Source organism: Ranitomeya imitator, chromosome 1, assembly GCF_032444005.1.
Source record: "Ranitomeya imitator isolate aRanImi1 chromosome 1, aRanImi1.pri, whole genome shotgun sequence".
Lineage (NCBI taxonomy): Eukaryota > Metazoa > Chordata > Amphibia > Anura > Dendrobatidae > Ranitomeya > Ranitomeya imitator.
This window is the reverse complement of record NC_091282.1, coordinates 1,184,447,805-1,184,466,810: the sequence shown is the minus strand read 5'-3', so window position 1 is coordinate 1,184,466,810 and position 19,006 is coordinate 1,184,447,805. Positions and strand designations below refer to the sequence as shown.

At 43.2% G+C, this 19,006-nt stretch overlaps 1 long non-coding RNA gene across 1 annotated transcript; it reads right to left on the bottom strand.

Moving 5' to 3' along the window:
• Positions 1 to 12,586: 12,586 nt before the first annotated feature.
• Positions 12,587 to 17,230, bottom strand: LOC138658348 (uncharacterized). The gene is made up of 3 exons (XR_011317461.1): positions 17,196 to 17,230; positions 12,759 to 12,846; positions 12,587 to 12,643 (listed from the first exon to the last, which is right to left on the bottom strand). It is a non-coding gene; the product is annotated as an uncharacterized lncRNA (long non-coding RNA).
• Positions 17,231 to 19,006: the final 1,776 nt, after the last annotated feature.

Genomic DNA, 19,006 nt, shown 5'->3' with positions numbered 1-19,006 from the left:
ACAGGCCGACATCAGTCAACAGCATGCTCACCAATACCCTCGAGAATGGACGCCCGTCTCTCTTCCAGCCATGCGAGAGCAGTTTCCTGATTAAAGAATTGCCACACAACACCCCTCCATCTTGTCCGTTAGCTGATCCCTCCTGTGAAGACCATGCATGCGACGGTGAGCAAGATCATATAGGGTGCACAGTTTTCCACAGGACAAGAGAAGACAACCAGGTAGCAACGTCCATAGAGGACAGACTGTTCTTGGACATCATGGAGCGAGAGATAGTAAGAGATGAATCAAAGAGTTGGGTCGCACCTTTACCATTCAAACCACAGAGGCAACGCTTACCCAACAACAGAGAACTTGTGTACAGTCGATTTGTCTCCCTTACACGCAAACTGCAGAAGTCACCAGAGACAAAAGAACACTTCTTTACCTTCATGGAGAGAATATTCCAGAGTGGCCACGCGGAAATTGCACCTTTACTTCAAGATTCCGAGGAATGTTGGTACTTACCTATTTTTGGCGTGTATCATCCAAAGAAACCTGGTCAGATAAGAGTGGTATTTGACTCAAGTGCCAGATACGAAGGTGTTTCTTTAAACGACGTATTTCTATCTTGTTCAGACCTCAACAACAGACTTCTGGGAGTACTCCTTCGTTTCCGCAAAGATGCAGTAGCATTTACGGCCAACATACAACAGATGTTTCACTGCTTCCTTGTTAAAGAAGAACACAGAAACTACTTGAGGTTTTTCTGGTACCGCGATAATGACCCCTACAAGGACATCGTGGAATATCGTATGAAGGTACACATCTTCGGGAACAGCCCTTCCCCTGCTGTCGCTATCTATGGGCTTAGACATTCAGCCAGAGAGGGTGAAGCAAAGTATGGATCGGATGTAAGATCTTTTGTGGAAAAGGATTTCAACGTAGATGACTGTCTGAAATCCACACCCACAGATGAGTCGGCAGTCAGTCTCCTGAAAAGGGCACAAGAAATGCTCGCTTCATCCAATTTGAGGTTGCACAAAATTGCTTCCAACAGCCAAAAACTAATGGCAGCCTTTCCCTCTCAAGATTACTCAACCGATTTAAAAGACTTGGATTTAAGCACGGACTCCCTTCCTATGCAGCGGAGCCTGGGTTTACTTTGGGATTTGAAAAAGGATGCATTCACCTTCCAGATCAGCGAAGAAGAGAAACCTTTCACGCGTAGAGGCGTCCTGTCCGTTGTGAACAGCTTGTACGATCCTCTGGGATTTGTAACTCCTGTAACTATCCAAGGTAAAATGATGTTGAGAGACTTCACCCAAGAGACGTCCGATTGGGATGATCCGCTTCCCAGTGAGAAAAGAGACTTGTGGGTAAGATGTAAGAACTCTTTAGAAGCCCTGTCAAGTCTCTACGTTGCACGACCATATGCTTCTGTGCCATCAACAGAAATCAAGATGCAAAGGCTTTGTATCTTCTGCGATGCCTCAACCAAAGCAATTGCAGCAGTGGCGTATTTGAAAACTACTGACATCAATGAACAATGCCACGTGAGGCTTGTTATGAGCCGGACAAAATTGGCCCCACTTCGTGAACACACAGTACCCAGACTGGAACTCTGTGCAGCTGTGTTAGCAGTAGAGTTAGCTGAGCTTATCTCGACGGAAATGGACCTGGAGGTCAAAGAAATCGAGTTCTACACTGACAGCAAGGTAGTGCTGGGGTACATTTGCAATGAAACTTGTCATTTCTATGTCTATGTCAGCAATCGGGTGCTAAGGATCAGGAGATCCACCAACCCTAAACAGTGGCATTATGTGTCCACAAACCACAACCCTGCGGACCACGCAACCAGATCCATTGAAGCAAGACTCACACATGAAAGTTTAACCACATTCCTGGCAGAAGTTTCGGCCATCATTAATGCTAGACCATTGACTTCACTTTCTAGTGACTCTGAGGATCCGACCATTCTCACTCCTGCCATGTTACTTACTCAGAAAGCCAGCGTTCTCAGCGCTCCACCTGGAGAATTTAGCAACAAGGACCTCTACAGACGACAATGGAGACAAGTCCAAAGTCAGATGGAGGAAGCAGTAAGTACCTCTCCACCTTACAACCCAGGAAGAAGTGGCAGACCGACAAACCAAACATCAAAACCGGTGATGTCGTTCTCATGAAAGACAGCCAGTCTCACCGTAATGAGTGGCCACTAGGCCTCATCACTAAGATACTCCCAAGCAAAGATGGGAAGGTGCGTAAGGTCGAGGTCAAAGTAGGCAAGTCCGGGGAGAGTAAACTATTCCTCAGACCAGTTGCGGAACTTGTCTTACTGTTTTCGCCAAAAGAACCTGTGGGTGGCATCGGTTGATGCCAAGCGGGGAGTGTTCTGCCCATTCTAGCGAAGGTCAGGTTTCGTATCTAGCTTTAAAAAAGTTTAATACCATAGTTTTGGTTTTGCTGTGTTATAGCACCACCCAGTGGTGGTTAAATTTATTACCTGTGTTTTTCAGTAATTATTAGAGTGTTGCATTCTGGGATTCACCAAGGTATCATGGGAAGGGGAAACTCCATTTTCTCTCTGTGTATTTCCCTGGACACACGTGTTAATCTGCTGTGTTGAACTACGTCACTTACTTCCCATTCCGGTTAAGATTATCCGGTAAGACCATTATCCCTGTTCTTGCTATGTAATGTTGTACAGAGTGTGATTAACTGTATAGCAGCCAGTACACAGGAAATGTGATTTCAGTTACCTGCTGTATGTAGTTATTATAGAAGTTGCATCATCCTGTATGCTTTCCCTGTTAGTTGCAGTCATGTTATTATTTGCACAATACTTACTCAAATCATTTGTATTCTTATAGTTTTACCGCGCTCATGTTTACCAATAAACAAGTTAGACTACAGAGAACAGTCTGCTTATTTGGGAGACAGAAGTGGTTTATGCCGTATGTCGGATCACACACCGTATCAACGTGTATGAAGACAGAACAGTGATGAAGAAGAATAGACACTACTCGGACAACCCCTTTTCAATTTCTATACTCCCCGTGTAAAGTAAAAACAGCCTGTGCTCAAAGCAGTGCCGTTAAAGCACTGTTGGTGCCGGTTCTCTAGAGACGTTATGTCATGTAAACCCTCCAGCCCAATGGGCCACTTAGCTCGAAAACTAACAACCGGAGAAAGTGAGAACTGGTGTCAGTTTTGTCCAAAGGGAGTGAAGGAAAAGTGGCCCATTAGTGGCTGCTGATTGGTTCCAAGGTTCAGGTGACATCACGTGAGCCTCCAGAGGCTAGCTCCAACACTGCTGGAATGGCGCCATCGCCAGTAGTTAGTGCAGGCTGTGATTATATTACATGGTGGAAATACTCATTAAGAAGGGGTTGACCGAGTAGTGGACAACCCTTTTAACAGAAAGGAACAGGTGTAAGAGAGCTTGGCTGGGAAGAGCTCAATGTGGCAGAGCTGGCACGGCGATGTAGAAGAATTGACTCAACGGTGAGGAACTGGTGGAGGAGACCTGAGTCAGCAGCAGAGTTGGAAGAGTGACGCCACAGGAGAGCGCCATGTTGCCATAGGAAAATAACACAGAAGGGCAATGTGACCTGGCAGCAGAGGACGGAGGAAGAAGCAGAGTCCGGCGCCGGATCCAGCAGAGGTGAGTAACAGCCAGAATAACACTAAGGGCAGCAGCAGCTTAGGGCACCTTCTCGAGTAATAGTGGCCCGGATAAAATGTGATGTATAAAGCACCAATTATTTTAAGTTACTTGTACGAATGAATGAACTTGTTTTACTTACAGGCTTCATGCGAAACCTTACACTAAGCAGGAGCCAAAATTAGGAAACGAGCCAACTCGATGAATGTCGCCTTCAAGGCCAACAATGGAGACTTCACTGCAGAATGAAACATGCATTATTATTAATATTTATAAAAGAGGAGGCTAATGTGTTTCTTCCACAATAACTACATTATTGATAGCGAGGCAGAAGGGACTAAAATGGTTAAATTGTGTAGAAAGGTTTAAAGTCCAGATCCCATCATGGGCGCTGTGTTCTGCAGCGCTCCTTCGCTTCGGCTTGTTTTGTTTGGCCATGGACTCACATTCCTCTATAATCCCAGCATGTTCCCGTTTAGTGGTGAGGCCATAAAGAATAATAGTGTGGACACAGCGATGTCATCCAAGTAGGGAGCCATACTTGGCCGGGATAACCTGTCCCGGTGTATCGCCGTGTGTACAGAATTAATAAGAATTCAATTAACCACAGTAATAATAGATACCATGGCTGCTGCTTAGTTTCGAAGTGCTTTCTTTCAGTACTTTGACCTTATACTACCTCACCGAACGTGCTCGGATATCCATTACTGCTACTCAATAACCTATTTCACCAGTCCAGTAATACTTAAAGTAATTGGACACCTTTGGCAACAATTATTATTAATTTTTTTATTATTTTTTATTATTTAAATGCAGGTATTTTGGGCTAAAATAATTTTTGCAACTGGGTTTGATTAAAAATTTGACATTTTTTATAATAACAAATCACATTAAAGTTGAGCTGAAATTTGGTACGATCACAAATCAACAGTAAAAGAGTTACAAACTCCCATCAGAACAAGCTCACTGAGGGATTCTCAGATAACTCATTGTACAACCAGCAATTTACAGGGAAACAAAATTCCTGAATACGTGCAAAAATCTTCATAAAACTCAGCTGTAAAAAATTATTTTAGCCCAAAATACATGCATTTAAGTTTATAAAAACCTCCCAATGTATACATATGCTTGTATATTTATACTAGATGGGGGTCCGATGCTATCGCATCAGGAGGACAGTAATGTCACGATGGGGACAGGCATGCGGCGCTGTTGTTGCCTAATGGCATCCAGTGATAATCTAAAGACTTTTGTATCAGGGGATTCATGTGCTTGACGCCTACGCTTATATGCATTGTTTTCGTCCCAGCGATGCTATTGCTCTTCAAGAGTCTCATTTGCCCTTTATTTTCTTCGATGTTGTGCCTTTGCTGCTTTCCTTTCATTGTTATTGGCGTACTTTTTATGAGGAGCCATACTGGCGTTGATATTTGCTTTTTTAAGGGGTTTTCCCACGAACTGTACCGAACATACCACAGCTCCTGGGCAGGGGAGGAAGCAAAAGACAATACTGACAATACTGACATTACAGCAGGAGATCGCAGAGGATACATTTTGTGAGGTCAAATATTTTTTAAAAAGTTAGTGAAACATTTCACCTTACAAAATGAATCCACCGTGCTGTAATGTCAGTATTATCTTTTGCTTCCTCCCCTGCCTAGAAGATGTGGTATGCTCCGTACACGGTCAGACATAGTCACTTTTTAAAATGAACTTTCCTTCGTGGGAAACCCCTTTAATGTGACCAGCTTCATCTGCCTGTAGACACGTCGCGCATCAGCCAAATGATTCACTGCACCAGACATCAACACAATTTCTATCCGCTCCTCAGATGTTAACCTCTGAGACATGTCAACGGCTGTAAACAAAGAGAAACTTGTAAAAAAAACTCATGAAAGAATAAAGTTACGTTAAAACCAAGCATACCATTGTTTTTCTTGTGAAAGTCTCAATAAGTTTGATGTTTCACATGACCGTCTTCCCACTGGAAAAAATAAAGTTGGCTCCAAAATGGCCAACTTCAAAATGGCTGCCATGGTAACCACCCATCTTGAAAAGTTTTCCCCTCCCATATACTAATGTTCCACAAACAGAAAGTTGATATCACCAACCATTCCCATTTTATTGAGGTGTTTCCATATACATGGCCCACCCTGTATATACATCCAGGGAAAGCTTATGTGATTCCTTCAGGACTATAGCTTTGGAGATGATTAGTTTACGGATGCATTGGCTGCAGTTCATTGCAGGCTGCTATTTGCAGATGTAGCAGAGGTGGACTGGCAATACAGCATTTTTTTGTGATCTATTAAAACTTACTAAGTTAATATAGAAGATTTCCATCTAGACCTGTTAAAAATGACATTGTGATATCATGAAATCTGGTACAGAATTTCTTATTTTGCATTCTGTACAGGATTATTGGAGCAGCCATCTTGCCTGAGCTGCTGTTAAAGAGAACCTTTTACCAGTTTGTGCATGTTAAACTGGCCACATCAGGGGACAGTGGCTACAGAGCTGAGTAAAACACAATTTTTATTTTTTTATTTCTCCTTACCATTAAGGAGACATTAGCTTGTAAAGTTTAAGTCATAATTTTATGAAAAACCCAACTGGGCATTACCAGAAATTCATCTCTGGGGGTGTGTACATCTTCCTTAGCATGACATTGGCCAATCGTAAGCAGGAAGCCTCAGGCAAAAACACACCCTGATCTCTGCATCTACTCTGTAATATAGATTAGAGCTGAGTGTGATTACAAACACTTCCAGATAGTCTTCTAGAGCAGTCAGTGTGCAGAACTAAGTATTAGTACAAACATGTCTACATTCTGCAGCTCTCCTCCCACAGTGCATCAGCTCTGCCCCTCCCACACATTGATACTATCATGGAAGGAGATCTAGAAGTGTTGGCAATCACATTCAGCTTCTCTGTACTCTCCTTTCCCCACACTTACTGCCAAGATGAGATCTGGAAGTGTTTGTTATACTCACCACATTATCCCCCCTTCCTTCACTGACTGGCATGAGAGGAGATCTGAAAGTGTTTCTAATGATGCACATCTCTGCTTTATACTACATAGCTTCAGAGACCATTGAGGAGAGGAGGGTTATTTTTTTTTCCAGCATAAAACCTTCTTTAAGCTCTTCACCCTCCCTTTCTGGGTGGACTCTTCTTTCTCTCCTTAAGGGAGGGCACAACATCCTCTGCCTGGGACATTAAGGTTATGTTCATAAGCTCCATTTTTGCGCCGTTTTTTTTTTCTGCAGCCAAAACCTGCTCTCTTTGCAGTAAAGAAGCTGCTTACAAAAAACAGGTTTTGCTGCATTTTTTTCTGCGTTTTTGTCATGGTACATTTGTCTCTTGTGCATGCTGATAAAGTTTAGTGCATAGAAAAAAGCATGATGCAACTTCGTTAGGTTTTTGCACCACAAATGCAGCAAAACCCGATACCTACGTTTTTTGATGCACTTACCCATTGCTTTCTATGGGTGTAAAAATGCACCCATAGAAAGTGAAAAAGTGAAAGAATGCTGAAATAAGTGACATGCTGAAGTTTTCAAAAATGCAGCAGTTTTCCAATTCAGTGAGGAAAAAAATCAATGTGTGTCCATGTGATTTCTCAAATCTCATAGCTTTTGCTGGTACAGTAAAACGCAGCTTAAAATTTGCATGACAAAAAACACAGCAAAAAGAAAAACACAGTAAAAGTGCAATGTGTGACATAGGCTTATAGAGGTAATCTTTCTACCCTCTGTAATTTGGCGTGACACACCACTTCAGATGTGCTCTCTTCCGATTTACAGGTCACATGTTCTAATAAGCAGTGTAGTTCCTATCCATCCCACATACCCTCTGTGACTGACCCACAATGGAGGGAAGCCAAACCTTAAATACCTCATCTGCCAGGGACATAGAGGCACTATCCCTTCTGTAATTTGGGGTGACTCGCCACTTCAGATGTGCTCTCTTCCCATTCACAAGTCATGTGCTCGAATAAGCAGTGTAGTTCCTATCCATCCCACATACCCTCTGTGACTGACCCAGAATAGAGGGACGTCAGCCCTTAAATACCTCCTTAGTAATCAGTAATAAAAGTCTCATGTGTTTTCACCATACTGACCTCAGCATGATGGATTTTTCTTACTACATTAGTATTACGAATTGGGATCCTATCCAGGCACCTACTTCTTACTGGGGGTGCTGCATTTCTTTTCTTTCATTGAGTGCCCAAAATATATTACTGTCTGACATTCCAAAGTTCACATGCTCTCTGAAAGCTATGGATTTTTTAGAGCATACAAGGATCAAACGTATTAAAGATGTTAAGCTTTAATATAAAAATATACAGTGCTTACAATAAAAGATATAAAAAGATAAAAATAAAACGACACACAAATATGCAAAACAGTTATAAAATAAAAATGGAGAAATAACAGAAATATCTAAACATTTCCGTCTACAGTTATTTTCTGTTTCCTTGAAGGAAAGAGAAATTAGTTAAAGGGACTCTGTCACCTTAATTTGGAGGGAACAATCTTCAGCCATGGAGGCGGGGTTTTCGGGTGTTTGATTCACCCTTTCCTTACCCGCTGGCTGCATGCTGGCTGCAATATTGGATTGAAGTTCATTCTCTGTCCTCCGTAGTACATGCCTGCACAAGGCAATCTTGCCGAGCTTCCATGCTTGACACACACCTCTCAGTATTCTCCCAGGAGACCTCTCCCCCCACTCCAGAGCAGAGCACTCTGTGAATGCCAAGACATATAGTGTCAATGTAAATAACAACTTCCAAGCTCATTGTCCCTCAGCAAAATGTACTTACAAAAAAATCAAAGGTTCTTAACGCATAAATTGGCCAATTCATGTGTGCCCATCAACCACGACAAGGTGACACTTGTTGCTATTTCCATTGACACTATATGTCTTGGCATTCACAGAGTGAGTGCTGTAAGCCATAATCATCAACATTAACAGAAATAAACATTTGAAATAGATCACTCTGTTTGTAATTACTCTATATAATATATGAGTTTCACTTTGGAATTGAAGAACTGAAATAAATTAACGTTATGATGATATTGTAATTTTGTGAGAAGCATCTGTATAGATATATATATATATATATATATATATATATATATATATGTGTGTGTGTGTGTGTGTGTTTTGAAGAATATTTCCTTTGAAAACTATGTGTAAATGACAGAGAATTGCTGTATGTAAAAGCTCATGTTAAAAGCGCACTGCAATCAGATGTAAATTGGATGCTGGGTGTGAAAAATCGGATTCTATTCGCAAAACTCTCGCGCGACTCTCGGCAGTGAGAATCGGACAGATTTTTTTGACGTTTAGTGTGAATCTGGCCTTACTATTACTAACTTCAAAAAACTGACCATCACATCCAAACATAGACTAAGTGTGAACAGGTGCTGAACCTAGAGTCGCCAACTCATACACTCTCAAACAAAAAGGCAGCACACTGTAGCGCCATAGCATGCAAATATGAAAGTTGAATTGCATTACTGCATTATAAATATAAAAAATATGAAAAATTTTAAAAATATGAAATATGGAACATTGAGAAAGTTTAGCCCATAAATTGGCCAATTCATTTGTACCTGGAAGCCACGATAAGGCATTTCTCGTTTCCAGGGCCTAAACAATGCCATTACTAACTGTCCAAGGTTGCTGTAAATTAGTTGCATTTAAACAAAAGTTATATCGTTCACCGACTCTCCTCACCTTGCGTATTCTGTGTCTTCTGCTTTACACAGCCATTCATTCTTTGTTTTATAATAATAATAATAATAATCTTTATTTTTATATAGCACTAACATATTCCGCAGCGCTTTACAGTTTTGCACACATTATCATCACTGTCCCCGATGGGGCTCACAATCTAGAATCCCTATCAGTATGTCTTTAGAGTGTGGGAGGAAACCGGAGTGCCCGGAGGAAACCCACAGGAACACGGAGAGAACATACAAACTCTTTGCAGATGTTGTCCTGGGTGGGATTAGAACCCAGGACCCCAGCGCTGCAAGGCTACAGTGCTATCCACTGAGCCACCATGCTGCCGTCCCCTGATATGTAGAGATACATCTATATTTATCAGTATATAATTGTGCCTAGACTGAAGAAGAGAATCATTTTGATGTTTGGGCAGATAATATTCTTCTATTTTTCGTTCAGTGCAGTCTTGGCTCATTGCTGAAGCTGCTGCCTGTCATGCACGAGGGTCGGAGTTTGAATCCTTTGAATTAACTAGCAACTAATTTACTATGAAGATATCAATGAGTTTTAGTCGCTTATTGACTGTGCAGAAAAACGTATCGCTTCTTTTTTAACTTCACTTTTACAAATGAGTAAGTGATGCCTTCACAACAACATTTTATTGAGGATTTGTCTCCATCAGATGTGACTAGATGAGGCATCACAAGGCAAAAGTCAGTTTGGGAGGGACAACATGAGGACAGGAGCCCCCCACCCTCGGTGCGTGGTACTTATCGACAGTCCAAGCTCCACTGTGTCATCATGGTCAGAGAAGGTTAAGTCATGGTGGAGACCTTCCAAAGAAACGTTCTCCCAGTCAACAGCGGGAGAAAGGATTTCACAAATGCAAAGTTTCGATGATTTACAACTAAGGGGAATCCGGTTTCGGGCGTTGCATCAATTTTATATCAAATGTCATGTACAAAAATGCAAAAAAGTGTTGTCATTGGGAGGTGTGGACACTTGTGGAGGGGTACATGATGAAGAAGAGAAAAACTGATTCAGAGGGTTCTCTTTATTTTAGAATATCGCGTTTGCACAAATTCACTTCTAGGGGATCCCAATGTTTATCGATTCACTATTCATTTTAACCCCTTCGGGGCTGGACAATTAGTATTTCTTTATTTATTTTATTTCTTTTTTTTTTGCCATTTTGTTGTTTCCTTTCCTTCTTCCGAAAGTCATAGCTTTTTTTTTATACAGTATATTCTGTCAACAGAGAGTAGTCAGATGAGGGTTTGTTTTTGCTGGACGAGCAGTTTTCTAGGTCACTTTTCCTTTTAACAAATCATGTACTGAAAAATGCTAAAAAAGTTCAGTCTAGGGGTGAAATAGTCCTCTAGTGATAATCTCCTGCTGATAAAACAATGATTTTATTTAAAAAAAAAAAAAAACTACAACAAGCAGCCCAGTAAGGGACACATAGCTGGAATCAGGGTCTCTGTCTCTACATTATACTGTACTCAGATTAGGGAGCATAAATCTGGTAACAGATTCCTACAAAATTGTATATTTTTTAAGTATTTCAAACATTATTTTTTTATTTGCACTTGTGATCGTTTGATATTAGCTATGTATTAGCTTTAATTAGCTTGTTTAGTTAAAATAACATCCTCCTATCAAGTCCATAGGGCCATCAACATGGCAGTGATGGGGGGCATTCACCGTCCCTGACTGCCGTGGTGGTAACTCATCGAGACTCCTAGATCGCTTAATCACCACACTGGCCATTTAAATGTCGTAGTAGTTGACAATGGCATTTAAATGGTTAAACAGCAGTGATCTGGGGTAACTCTGATCATTGCTTCTACATGCTTGGCCATGTCACTCAGGTGGCATCTACCCAGTATGGAGTGGGCTCAGCTCCTAAACCCGCTTCATACACACGATCCATGACTGTGACGCATGATTACATCAGGGTGCGCTAAGGGATTAAAACGGGGCAGAGACAAATTTCCATTTTGTATTTTATATGGTAATTGGTGATGAGCGAATGTGCTGGAATAAGGTGTTATCTGAGCATGCTCGTGTGCTAACAGAGTGATCTCGGCGTGCTCGAATAATATGTTTGAGTTTTTTCCATATTTAATGTCACCCATAATCTGTACAATTCATTTGAAAAAAAAAAAAAACTAAAATAATTTTGAGGGAGAAATAAAAATAAAAAACTAAAATAATTTGATTCCATAAGTGTGAACACCCTTTTATGACTGTACATTTACACTCAGCGGGATCCAAGCATTAACGTTTCTCCTTGCGGAGAGTGACATGCCAAGGTTAGGAGACTTTTAAGCCATGCAATGCTCCTCTGGGAAATATGAAAATTGTCTCTTCAGAGAGAATGAGAACTAGAACTCTAGCGCCACCTATTGGAATCAACAGTCAACATCGACCCTCTAACGAGCCTTGTCACATGACTTAGGATAAAAGCCAAAGCTAAAATCTCAATTTGCAGACACTGGGTTCCAAGGTACGGCCTCGTCAGTGCGAAGTGTTAGATCTGGTTTGGCTGAGTGAGAGGCATCTGACTAAGTTCCAAAGGGTAAGTCACCTTGGCACATCAGGCTTGACTTGTCAATCTCTGCAAGATGAAACTTTACCCCTTGGATCTGGTCAGACGCCTCTCACCCAGCCAAACCAGATCTCGCACTTTGCACTGATGAGGAGCAGTACCCTGAAACACAGTGTCTGCAAACTGAGATTCTGATTTGGCTTTTAACCTAAGTCCTGCGGCAAGTCTTGTTTGATGGTCGATATTAACTTTTAAGATTGCTACTTTCAATATCAATAGGTGGCACTAGAGTTCTAGTCCTCTTCCTCTGAAGAGAAAATTTGCATTTATTCATCTTACATAGTAGTCAGTGCACAGCTGCCATCATTTAGAGGGATTATGATTAGTCCTATATAAAGTTTTACCATTCTCGGAGGATTTTCCTGACATTTTCTTAGTTGCATTTTACAGCAAGAGCCATGGTCTGTAAACATCTTACAACACAGCAAAGGGATCTCATTGTTGAAAGTTACCAGTAAGAAGGGTGCAAAAAAAATTCTAAGGCATTACATATACCGTGGAACGCTGTCAAGACGATCATCAAGAAGTGGCTCAAATTTGGTACAACATTGACATTACCTAAAAGTGGACGTACCTCAAAAATGAATGAAGACACAAGTTGAAAATTGGTCCAGGAGGGTAAAAAGAGGCTGACGGCAACATTAAAGGAGCTGCAGGAATTTATACAGAGAGGGAAAGTGAGATTCAAGGTATTCTAACGGGAATCTGTCATCACATTAAATCCATCTAAACTAATAATATCTGCATATAGGTTAAAGGACGTACCTCAAAAATTAATGAAGACACAAGTTGAAAATTGGTCCAGGAGGTTGCCAAGAGGCCGACAGCAACATTAAAGGAACTGCAGGAATTTCTAGAAAGAGAGAAAGTGATATTCAAGGTATTCTAACGGGAATCTGTCACATTAATTCTATCTAAACTACTAATATTGGCATACAGGTTATAGACTGCTGAAAAAGCTCCTCCCTGTGTGTCTCATATCAGATGTGCCTTATTCACACATAATTGATTTGTCACTTGAGAAATTCAGTCCAAATTTCATAAGTTTTTTTTTAGAATAAGCAACAGAGCTTGGTCAGTGTCAATTTTTACCATCAGAGTTTGGTCAGAGTATCATTAGTTTTTCTCGGATGAGGAACCAAGAAAAAAAGAAAATTTATGTAACTTCTGGTTTGGCTGAGTGAGAGGCATCTGACCGGGATCTAAGGGGTAAAGTTTCACCTTGCAGAGAGTGACATGTCCAGCCTGACGTGCCAAGGTGAGGAGACTTTTCTCTGCCTCTCATTGCAGTCTGATTTTTTTCACGGACCCATAGACTTGCATTGCTATTTCAGACCTGACACTCGGATCAAAATCAAACATGGTTCTGCAATTCTACATGGAACATAAGTTCCGCAAAAAATCATGGACACGTGAGTGACCCCATAAACGTTACAATACAAGTTGAGTCCATGAAAAATGTGCATAGCACTCGTACAAGAAAAACGGACACGTGAATTAAACCTTGGTCTTCATTCACACATCAGTATTTCTGATCAGATAGCAATCTATAATGCATTTCTGCATGGTAATTAGTTTAGTAACCAGTACCCATATACAAAAAGACTATCTGACCTATCATCATGATAGCAAACACTGAAAAAAGATGATACTAAGTCCAAGAATTATCAAACGATAAACATCTTCATAATTAAAAATCATCCGACCACAGGTGAAGGAAGTGAAATACAGGGGCGCAATTGAAAGAATGCTGTGCAAAAACGGGAGGCGCGTGCCCAGGAACTCAAATTATTAGTAAACCAAATCTATAGTCTCTCATAGGTGTCCCAGTGTGAACGTATTCGCTATACAATCTCTGATGTCCAATCAGTGTCACAATCTGCACATATCCTTATACAGAGATCTGGAGAGACATCATCAACATAATCCTATAATTGCTGCAACATAGTGGATAGCAATATACATCATCACATCTCCTTTGGCTAAAATTGCCCTGGAGTATCTAATAACAAAATAACATAATGCAGAAAGCTATTTACCCGTCAGAGTGCAGTCAAGATGTCCGGGGGGACGCACCTCCGCCCCAACGCGCGTTTCGGAGAACTACCTTCGTCAGGGGGCATTCAATTCTAATACGCGAGGGGTTTAAAAAGGTTTGAACCTGGAAATGTATCGCATGCATACTCCAGAAGCTGTTGTGCGTTGCCATGACCACCTCGACGCCGGCGAGCGTCCCAACTCACCAGCGGGAGGAGAGCAACCACGGGGGCCCCACGTGATCGCAAACCACCCGATCGAGGCAAGGCAGCACGCGAACGCAGCAGGGCAGGAGAACACACATACACCCAAGAAATAACCTAATCATGCAGGAGCGGACACAGACTGCAGAGGGCCCCTGTGCAAGAAATCTTCCCGGCCCCCCCCCCGCCCCCTCTCTCCAACACAACAAAGTTATGTAACCATATAGGCAGGGGTGGGATTCAAATTTTTAACAACAGGTTCTGTGTTTGTGTAGGAAAACCACAGCCATTTTTAAGCCACACCCATTTACACACACCTTTTCCTCAAACATATACAAGTAGGGGCGCAGTTAAACCATACCTCCCAACTTTTGAAGAGGGGAAAGAGGGATAAAGTTTGCAGCGCGTGCCGCGAACCACGGCAAATTTTAAGCCATGCCTCTGAACACACCCATTTCACAAATAGTCACTCCCATATCCACATCCCAACCACAGCCATTTAGCATTGTTGATTGCACTGTTTCATAAACAATAATTATAAACAAAAATATGGCCACACAGTGCTCCATACTGTATAATGGCCACACATGATGCTCCATACTGTATAATGGCCACACACGATGCTCCATACTGTATAATGGCCCCACATGATGCTCAATACTGTATATTGGCCACACAGTGCTCCATACTGTATAATGGCCACACATGATGCTCCATAGTGTATAATGGCCACACACGATGCTCCATACGGTATAATGGCCTCACATGATGCTCCATACTGTATAATGGCCACACATGATGCTCCATAGTGTATAATGGCCACACACAATGCTATATACAGTATAATGGCCTCACATGATGCTCCATAGTGTATAATGGCCCTACATGATGCTCCATACTGTATAATGCCACACACGATGCTCAATACTGTATAATGACCGCACAGTGCTCCATGCTGTATAATGGCCACATGAAGCTCCATACGGTATAATGGCCCTACATGATGCTCCATACTGTATAATGACCACACAGTGCTCCATGCTGTATAATGGCCACACATGAAGCTCCATACGGTATAATGGCCCTACATGATGCTCCATACTGTATAATGGCCACACATGATGCTCCATACTGTATAATGGGCCCACAGTGCTCCACACTGTATAATGGCCACACATGATGCTCCATACTGTATAATGGCCACATAGTGCTCTATACTGTATAATGGCCACACGATGCTCCATACTGTATAATGGCCACACAGTGCTCCATATACTGTATCATGGCCACACAGTGCTCCATACTGTATAATGGCCACACATGATGCTACATACTGTATGATGGCCACACATGATACTGCGCACTGTATAATGGCCACACATAGTTACTCCTACACATGCGGCTCCGCTCCGTACACCTCATACACACACACACGGCTCCGCTCCGTACACCTCATACACACACACGGCTCTGCTCCATACACCTCATACACACACACGGCTCCGCTCCGTACACCTCATACACACACACGGCTCAGCTCCATACACCTCATACACACACACACGGCTCCACTCTGTACATCTCATACACACACACATGGCTCAGCTCCATACACCTCATACACACGGCTCAGCTCCGTACACCTCATACACACACGGCTCAGCTCCGTACACCTCATACACACACACGGCTCAGCTCCGTACACCTCATAGACACACACGGCTCAGCTCCGTACACCTCATACACACACACGGCTCCGCTCCGTACACCTCATACACACACACACGGCTCCGCTCCGTACACCTCATACACACACACGGCTCCACTCCGTACACCTCATACACACACACGGCTCCGCTCTGTACACCTCATACACACACACAGCTCAGCTCCATACACCTCATACACACACATGGCTCAGCTCCGTACACCTCATACACACACATGGCTCAGCTCCGTACACCTCATACACACACACGGCTCAGCTCCATACACCTCATACACACACACACGGCTCCACTCTGTACACCTCATACACACACACATGGCTCAGCTCCATACACCTCATACACACACACGGCTCCGCTCCGTACACCTCATACACACACACGGCTCAGCTCCATACACCTCATACACACACACACGGCTCCACTCTGTACACCTCATACACACACACGGCTCCGCTCTGTACACCTCATACACACACATGGCTCAGCTCCGTACACCTCATACACACACACGGCTCAGCTCCGTACACCTCATACACACACACGGCTCAGCTCCGTACACCTCATACACACACACGGCTCAGCTCCGTACACCTCATACACACACACGGCTCAGCTCCGTACACCTCATACACACACACGGCTCCGCTCTGTACACCTCATACACACACACGGCTCCGCTCTGTACACCTCATACACACACATGGCTCAGCTCCGTACACCTCATACACACACACGGCTCAGCTCCGTACACCTCATACACACACACAGCTCAGCTCCATACACCTCATACACACACACGGCTCAGCTCCGTACACCTCATACACACACATGGCTCAGCTCCGTACACCTCATACACACACACGGCTCCGCTCCGTACACCTCATACACACACACACGGCTCCGCTCCGTACACCTCATACACACACACGGCTCCGCTCCGTACACCTCATACACACACACAGCTCAGCTCCATACACCTCATACACACACGGCTCTGCTCCGTACACCTCATACACACACACAGCTCAGCTCCATACACCTCATACACACACGGCTCTGCTCCGTACACCTCATACACATGGCTCCGCTCCGTACACCTCATACACACACACACGGCTCAGCTCTGTACACCTCATACACACACGGCTCCACTCTGTACACCTCGTACACACACACACACGGCTCTGCTACATCCACACTATAAACAACTCCGTCCCCACACTTAAGCTTACCGTCTAGCACCATGACAGCACAGCAGAGTCCTGCAATACAGGGAGGCTCCTGATCATGTGACTCCCGACTCCTCCCCTCCTGTGACCTCATCACAGGTCCTGAGCAAGCTTCAGTGACTCCTCCCTTCCTGGTCCAGCGTCTGCTACCCGTCACCTCACCGCAGACCACAGCAGTGACAGCCTGCTGGACCGCAGCATAATATATGCTAGCAGGTGAGGAGGGGGGCCCGTTTAACTGTCATATCACATGCGTGCAGCAGAGCGGGCCCCCCTGCTTCTCCTGTTAGCAGTAATACTGCCGCCGGCTGTCATTCATATTCACTGCTTTGTATGCCCGTCGGGGGCCCCCTTCCGCTCTGGGCCCCTGTGCGGTTGCACAGGTTGAACAGGCGGTATGTCCGCCCATGTAATCATGGATATACACACAGTCCCTATACGTGCGTAATACAATGAACGGAGGCATAATCATGATACAGTAACCAACAGCGTAGCAATCATAGATACAAGAACATACCATGTACATAATATACATCGTTTTTACACCATATATATTTACAGGAATCAAGGTATAATGATTGTCCCATTGAATTCAAAGTGGTATATACCTTCTTTTTAGGGGTCCATAGTAGAGCAAGATTGCTGAGCACATAGGGTAAGGAATCGTATTAATAAATATTAGCTAATTATAAAGGTGGTAGGGGATGAAATATGTCATTATTACAAATACACATCCAGAAACCTATACCTTCTTAATGTACCAGCAGACATTGCTCCACATGGACACGCAAAGAAATCATAATGTAATGATAACGGTGTTAAGGGTCCAAAGCCATCTAGATTCCATCTGGGCAAGTCGTTGAAAGGTAACATCCCCCCCGAATACCCACCTCAATCCTGAGAAGGCTGGCATCACTCTTACGAAATCTCTTAAAATGGCGGGGCAGAGTTTTTAAAGTGGACGTGTCCTCAGTCTCAGCCGCTGCGTTGATGCCCAACACATGTTCTCTGGTCTGTATTTTAAGTTGTCGTGTTGTCATCCCGACGTATATTTTATTGCACGGACATACTGCGTAGTAGATAAAATTTCTACTCGTACATGTTATCCTCTTTCTAATCACGAATTGGCGGGATCCATCAGAGTTAGAAAAAGTATCGCAGCGCTCAATGTTGGGACATGCAACGCATCGGCCACATGGACCACATCCCTGTCTCCCCAACCTAGAGTCCAGGAATGTAGTCACCGGTTCGCTGGTATAGTGACTATGGACCAATATGTCTCTTAAATTCCTGGAACGTGTAGCTGCGATGCCAGCCCTCTCAGGAAGATACTGTGAAATTATGGGGTCGGCCCTAAGGACATGCGAGGATTTCTCCAAAATCCTTCTCATTAGTGGAAACTGGGAGTGGTAGTTGGTTACAAACCGGACAATATCCTGATCATGATTCATTTTAGTCTCATATAGTAAGGAATCTCTTGATGTACGTTTAGCCCTGTTAAAGGCTTTTTTGATCATACGATTACTGTAGCCCCGTTCAACCAATCTACCCTTCAAATCCTCAGCCCGTATTAAGAAGTCCTCATCCGTGGAACATAGCCCGCGGAGGTGGAGGAATTGGCCAGTGGGCATGGATTGAATCATGTGGCCAGGGTGTGAGGAGGAGGCATGCAACAATATTTTAGTTGTAGTGGGCTTACGGTAAATGTCTGCAAATCACCATGTGTATCACGTATTAAAGTGACATCCAAGAGCTCAATAGTATATCTATCACATTTATAAGTCAAATAAATGTTGCGATCATTTTTATTCAAT